This window comes from Bactrocera latifrons, unplaced genomic scaffold (genome assembly GCF_001853355.1).
Source record: "Bactrocera latifrons isolate USDA-ARS-PBARC rearing strain unplaced genomic scaffold, ASM185335v1 scaffold_8, whole genome shotgun sequence".
Lineage (NCBI taxonomy): Eukaryota > Metazoa > Arthropoda > Insecta > Diptera > Tephritidae > Bactrocera > Bactrocera latifrons.
The window spans coordinates 3,355,301-3,362,782 of record NW_017537489.1 but is presented as its reverse complement, the minus strand read 5'-3'; the positions used below and the strand labels follow the sequence as shown (position 1 = coordinate 3,362,782).

The 7,482-nt window shown below is 34.9% G+C and overlaps 1 protein-coding gene across 1 annotated transcript in view; it reads left to right on the top strand.

Moving 5' to 3' along the window:
* Positions 1-3,234: 3,234 nt before the first annotated feature.
* The window catches only part of LOC108976696 (sodium-coupled monocarboxylate transporter 1), an 18,486-nt gene continuing 14,238 nt past the window's right edge, over positions 3,235-7,482 (top strand). Inside the window, exon 1 of the mRNA XM_018945949.1 lies at positions 3,235-3,300. The gene's annotated coding sequence lies outside the window, so the exon portion shown is untranslated. The remainder of the gene's footprint in view (positions 3,301-7,482) is intronic.

Genomic DNA, 7,482 nt, shown 5'->3' with positions numbered 1-7,482 from the left:
GACCGGAAGTCGTGAGCTGCTTGAGTCATATGTAAAAGAATCGTTTCTGGCCACTCCCACGTGAATGGCGATCAGAAAACTTTCCTCACTTGCGTGAACTTCTACACATGACTCCATCCTCCAATGGCAAACCTTACTGAAGAGAAATATCGAAAGAGCGGGGGAAAACATGCCGTCGTTTGCGCTCTCTATCGGTCTACTTTTGTAGCGTCCCCATTGAAATATCTGTTAGATTTCCAGAGGACTTTAAATATTCATTTTACCTAAATTTCGAAGTGATTAACTCTAACGTCTTGTAATATTGCAGCAGAGGCAATAATTAAAATTGACAAAGCATTGACCACACGCAACGTAGCAAAGAGGCTGGAACACGAGTAAGAATACCGAGACAATGAGGTTTTACCCGGCCATAACCGGCCATAACGACTTTTGTATGCTGATTAATGTATGATGAAGATGAATGACGGTTAAATCTTTTCGATATACTTGTATGTATACCATATACATATTCTATAGAGGTACATACATAGGCATATTTATCAACATTATGTGATTCATAAAAAAACAAAAAATATGCTCCATTAAGATATAGTAAAAATTATGGAAACAGACATATGTACATACATATATTTCGTAATTATGCGCTATAATATCCTTCAAAGAGACCTAGCAAAATATTTATTAATTAATAAACAACAACAGCGAACCATAAGTTCATTAATATAATGAAAGTAAGAAAGCGGCTGGCAATGTGAGAGGCATAAAAGGCGTGCGACTGCCTCCATCTTCACTTGTTTGTTTATTGCATATTTTTTGTAACATTTTCCATTAATTTATTGCCAATTAATTGATGAGACATTTGTTATTTACACTTTTTGACACCGACCCAAAACACAAGTCTGCATTTGTGTTTCCTTTTTGGGCTGAGTAAGCTGAGTAAGTGCAGAGAATTGCTAAATTTACTATATTTCATTCATGAGATCGATCGGATCAGATGCTGCAGATAGCGATCCATTTCTGGATGACAGAAGCTTTAATCTTTGCTTTCTTTCACATCTATTTTTCCCTTATTTACACTCGTCTTTGTAATTTAGTAATTAAGCTGTTGGCAATATGTAACGGCTTATCTTAATCGAATATGTAACACCATACATACATCCATTTGTAATTAACTGTAGACAATCAATTTATATTAATATTACACTTTCTTTATTGGGAAATTTGCTACAGGAATGTGCTTGGAGATCGGCGAGAAATTGCGCTGCAAAATAATTTTTGATATTTAAATTATATATATTCACAAATATATATATGATCAAAATTGATCCGGACTATTCCCACGTCTCGTCTCCAGCAATGATGCGTTCGATGGACATACGATCTCTGCTATGCGTCTCTTTTGCAAGATTTACTCGACGTTGTTGTTGCAAAAGGGTCTGATCTTTTGGTACGAGTCTAGAATGATCTTCACTGAAAAAAAGTGTAAGCAAACCTGTTGTTTAATTTTTTTCCATGGTCAAAATCGCCAGACTAACTTTTCGCATCGTAAACATACAACTGTCAAGGATTGTCATATGGGGATCAAACTTCAAACGAACATGAAGGTTGTACAACTTTTAAAAGAGAAAAAAATCGATAAAATTACCAGTCTGGGTCAAATTTGATCGGAAGTTATGCACTGAGTAAGTTCCCGTTTCTAAACAATAACACGGATTTTCGTAATCCTATAGAATCGAACTTAAATTCGGTTCCAATATTGCCTTCCCGGCTAGGGAAGTGTGAAAAGATTGCATGGTGGATAGGGATGCAGGGATAGTGTTTTATAGTGATCCCAAATAGATAATCGAGTGGGAGGTGCTGTCTTTTCAACAAAATTAGACACCACAAGTGCCTTCCGTGTATCAGAACACTGCACTATCTTCCAAAGCAGATCACAGCAATTAAAGCCAACCTTCTTGTTCTGACAGGAGTGTGTTCACAATAAGGAATATACATATTTATGTATACAGAAAGTCAGTCGGCTTTGAAATCACTTATGTCTGGTCAAAGATAGTAAAAGAATTCATTGTTCTCTTCGTAGATTTAACATCCTATTTCACGACAAACTTGCAATGGGTTCTAGTGATATTCTTGGTAACTGTGAAGTAGATAAACTGGCTAAAACGAGCACCACTCTACAATTAGACTCCGGAAAAGGCGGAATTTATGTGCCACGAGCTCCTAGTAGATGCCAACAAACAGGCAAACGGGACATGAATGGAATATGAGCCGCACCCATCTTTGTCAGAGCAGGAAGATTTCCTTTAATTGCTGGGATTGTTGGAAGACACTGCAGTTCAAAAGAAATGGTATAAGAACTCTAGTAGAAATACAAGTTTTAACAGGCATGTCTGACCAACAGATTAGGAACACCACATACTGACCATTGTGTATAAAACATCTACTATGGGAATGCAAAGCTTTGTATAGGAAATTAATCGCAATTATCGGTCTAGGGTTTCTCGATGACATCTCGGTGGTTGCACAGATACAACTTTTATACAAATGAGCTTCATCAGAAGCACGGAGGATCCAGAGAGGAGATAATAGATAGATAATAGAGGGGATTTAAATCCCATGAGACAACAGAAAACAGACTAAGAATTTCTTTTTAAATATGAGTTGAAGTTTTAAAGATATGTTAAGACACGCTAGGTTAAGGACGCTTTTTAAACTCAGCCACAGCAAGTAAAAATGTGGGCTTTTACTCGTATGAGGGTACGATAGACCAAAGGGCGCGGTGCATTCCTCATCTTCATTCATTCATTACTCGTATATACAAATTTACATACATGCATAATTCAAATAATTATATAAATCATTATATTATACTATATGCAAAAACTTAATTATACTTGAAATGCGCAAAATATATTCGATGTAAGTGCGATCAACCAAAAAGCACCGAAAGCGAAATTCCTGTATTACATAAAAAATTCTTGTATTACATTAAACATTCCCATTCACGTTCTCTTGTCGCATGAGGTTTCACGTGCTGTGACAGCAGCTCGCCAGACGCCGCCACTTTCGGTCATTTCTTTTACATCTAAAATGTGCGTGATCTCCTAACGATTATTCGATTTGTGATATAGCGTAACCGGTGTGGCAAGAATAATGATAAAATCGCAAATTATTCATCATCGAAAGTTAAAATAATCATTTACATAAATGCGAATAGATCAGCAAACGGCGTGAACTCGTTCATTGGAACGTCACTGCACCTGAGCTCAGAACCTTAACGCGACAATTGGCCGGCAGCAGGTAAGTCGAAAGACCAGATAAAAACAAAATCGATTAGTGACGTCGTTAAACTAGTCACGCTGATTAGAGTTAAAGTGATTTACATATAGTATACACATATATATACATATTATGTAAATATTTAAATACGAGAGATTTATTTGTAAATCCATGTAACAGCTTGCTGCTTTAAACCGCTTAGAAGCGGTTAGAAACCAGTGAGCACAACGCCAGCTTATAATGTAATGTAACTGCATGTTTGTTTACATCAGTGTATAATTTACATATACACATAATCGAGTAACTATATCTTTGATTAATTAAAAATTCAAAATCTTCAGCGACCTTGAATGGAAAATATCTCAAAGAAGCTGTGGTGTGGTGCATCCCCTTTTCAAAAATTTGGGCTCTTAAATTTATTTGTATTTGTGATAAATATAAATTTTCCACCAATTAAAGTGTTTATACTCAAAATCTTTTAATTATGCTTTGTAATAGAAAGTTTCTGTGCTCTTTTGGGTTTTCCCAGTGAGCCGCTGTTTGAAATCCATTGATTCAACATACATACACGCATTCTTACCAATATTTTGCTCTCAGTGCTGATATTATTACCACTTATTTCCTTAATTCCACTAACAGAACGTTAGTTACCCTAGTACGTTATATTTTTTCTTTGGCTTTATTACAATATTGATTAATTTTAAATCATTTTATCCACGAAAGAAGAATCTTCTACATAGAAAAGATTAGAATTTAATTATATTTAGGGTTACATGGGATTCCTCGGGTAAAAAAATAGCATGTTTCAACTATTTTTTCTCATTTAAAAAATTAAATATATATTTTTTTAAATTTTTAATGGTTGCAAATATACACTATTAACAAAGAAGTTCTGAAATTTTTGGAAAAAAAAAATTTTAAACTAGGCCGTTGCGATGCCATTTTCGATGATCCCTCGTTGGCAGGATATTCTAAAGTGAAAACAAAAAGTGCGTGTTTTTGTTAAAACCTTAACTTAGAACTAGGACGAAGAAAAAACTGAAAATTGGATTTCTGTCAAACATTTCTACAAAAATATGAAAATTTCAGCGAAAACTTTGCGACAATTTATTTATATTTTTGCAAATATATGTGCTTCCCAAAGTAAACAGGAAACTTTTTGAATCACGCACCCTCTGGTGGCGCCTTCTATATGTCTACTGGTGCATTAGAATCTGCTATCTTTATAGACTATCAGTGACAATTTTATAGAATGGAAGTGAAGTTATTGCATTTTAAGTGTCAGTATGTTTGTGTTATCGGTGCGAAATATTATTTTAGAAAATCACCTGTGCCAACTTTTGTGAAAATACATCGTCAGATGTGAAAGTTTTCGATACAAGAACTTGATTCCGATCATTCAGTTTCTATGTCAGCTATATGAGCAGCTTCTTGAAGAGAAAATGACATACTGATCATTTATATATACACTTTATAGCGTCCCCGACGCTTTCTTCTGGGTGATACAAACTTCGTGGCAAACTTAATATACCCTGTTCAGGGTAGAAAAAGCTTGCGAATATATTTGCAATTTATTTCCATTTTCTGGCCGAGCTAAATATTTTAAGTTACTGTAATGAGTCAAAACGTTCTGAGTTTCCGGTATTAATGAGATATAATTTATTTTGAAGAAATTCTGCCGATAGTAAATGTGGGCTCATACTGTTAAGCATTATTCGGTCTTCCATATATGACTGAATGAATTTCGAACCGTGGCTGGATAAATTGCGTTTGGATAATCGTAGAATGATTTTGGTAAAAATATTTGATACACTACAGCTATCAGAGGAAAGTGTTAAATATATACATGTACTTCACAAAAGTTTGGCTATCCTAAACCTTTGTGCAAAGTGGCTGCCAAGAGGCTGATTTATCTTGTATCCAATCAATGGAACCGAATGCGAAATTGCATGAATTGGAATGGCTTCGGTTCACTTCCGCGTCCAATGTATTCTCAGGTACTAGCACTTAGTGGCTTTGTCCTGATTTGAAATCTGAGCATCATAGTTGTTAGATACAAATTGCTCGTTTTGAGTCCTTTTTTAAGCAAAAGATTAGTGGCACTATAAACTTTCTACCGAAATCTGCAATATTACTATGATCTATTTATCGACAATTATATTGAATAGTAAATTAGATTTTTACTCAAAAAAAAAAAAAAAAAAAAAATTAAAAAAAAAAAAAAAAAAAAAAAAAACGTTTTCCTGATTGTATGAAAATGTACAAATCTTTCATTCATTCATTTGTAAACATTTTCATTATTTCTTAATTATCACAGCGTTTCAGGGCTTTCTTGTAAGTGGGTACACACACCAAGAATTTGTAAGCTCGTGCTAATTGACTTTGCGCCATTTAGCTATGCATCGGATCTATAGTTCTATTTACACTTAGTTTTAAGATCTCATAATTTTTTACGTTTAACATTATGTTATTAACTTAAAATGAATATTCTTTATTTATTGACTCTGCTTTTCTTCGAATTTTTTGCATGTAAATAAAATTTTAAGAGAATTACGAAACAGTTGCAAATGCGTTTGTTAGTAGATTTATTTTTCAAGAATTTAAAGGTGTCAAGGTGTATCAAATAAAGTCTATAAATTCTACGCGTTACGAGTTTTTTTACATATAAGTAAATAAAAATAAAAACATTTCCTTAAACGATGAGTCCATTTATTTAGATTTATAAATAAAAATGTATATAGGAATGAATTTTATAAATCAGTGACTTTTTATATATCGATATCGATGAATCGTCTTGAGTACTACTCAAATCAGCAAAGAAAATTTTAGCCTAATAAAAATTTTCTACTTCTTCTTTACTTCATCTATTCAGACGACATGTTCTAGTCAGCGTAGCCGCTGTCTTTTAATTCACTGTAATACATACATACGACAATTTGCCAATGCGTAAAGGACCATAGATCTTCCGCAGGATCTTTCTCTCGAAAACTCGTCATGCCAACTTATCACTGTTTTCAACGTCCTTTGTTCGTCGAGAGAGGGCTCTACTTCCCAATTGCGTACTCACTTCGAAGTAGCACAGGTTGGCAAGAGTTGTTCTACGTTGGATTTAGAGCCTGACGTTGTTGTTGATGGCTGATAAAAATAGCTCGATCAAGAAGGCATCGCTAATTCGCAACTTCCAGCCAAACACTAGCATTTACGCCGAAAGCAGAATGGTAATACTAGCACTGAACACGCTAGATGTGCGTTCAAAGCTAGTGAAAGGTTTCTTACTAGAAATTGCATAAAGCTATTTCATCGTCTTACTTGTTTGGGTGCCTGGTCACAGTTGCAATTGGCTACAAGGCCAATTATCTAGCCGGAGGTGGCACCCAATCCCTGCTCACATTGGAATGGGATCAAGTTGGATCTTCATTGGCATCTTGCGTTCTAGCACAACATCGCGTGCGCTTAGTAGGCGCTGGTCGACGACACGCTTCTGTGCGTAGGCAAGATCATTTTGAATTGAGTAGAATTTAGGAGATCTTCTTCTTGCAATCGTTGGCGATGGACATCATAACCTAATCTAACCATAGAAGCTTGAAATTAAAGTTTACAAAGAGATTATGATTCTATATTTTGCCAGGAGAGGCGAGGTACACACCAATCTAAATACCTTCTTACCTAACTTACCTTTTACCCAGTGTCGTATACTCTTACGTTAAAATTTTTTTATAAACTCTTATTGTAATTACTTGATCGTTAATTCTTGTTTTCGACTTACAAATACACAAGTTCACGAGTATTGTACTCTTTTTGACACTAGAGAAAAAAAATAGGTGTTTGTATCCATGCAGCATTCTCTAACGGCGATTAGTTTGTACACACGCAATTCTATCTGCGCATGTAAACAAGATCGCAGTTCAATTGAAAGAACAGCAAAGCTGAGAAACTTTGCGCATATTCCATGTCGTTTATTTTTCAAGTGGGGCACATGTCCAGCGAAATGCCCATAAAATTAATTATTTCATTTATTAAATGATACTTTTAAATATGAGTACTATGTCATGATCGTATGGTGCTGCTGCTTAAGCAGTCGGGGCGTTTTCTGTGTTATTTTTATATCGGGTGATTTTTTTGAGGTTAGGATTTTCATGCATTAGTATTTGACAGATCACGTGGGATATCAGACATGGTGTCAAAGAGAAAGATGCTCAGTAT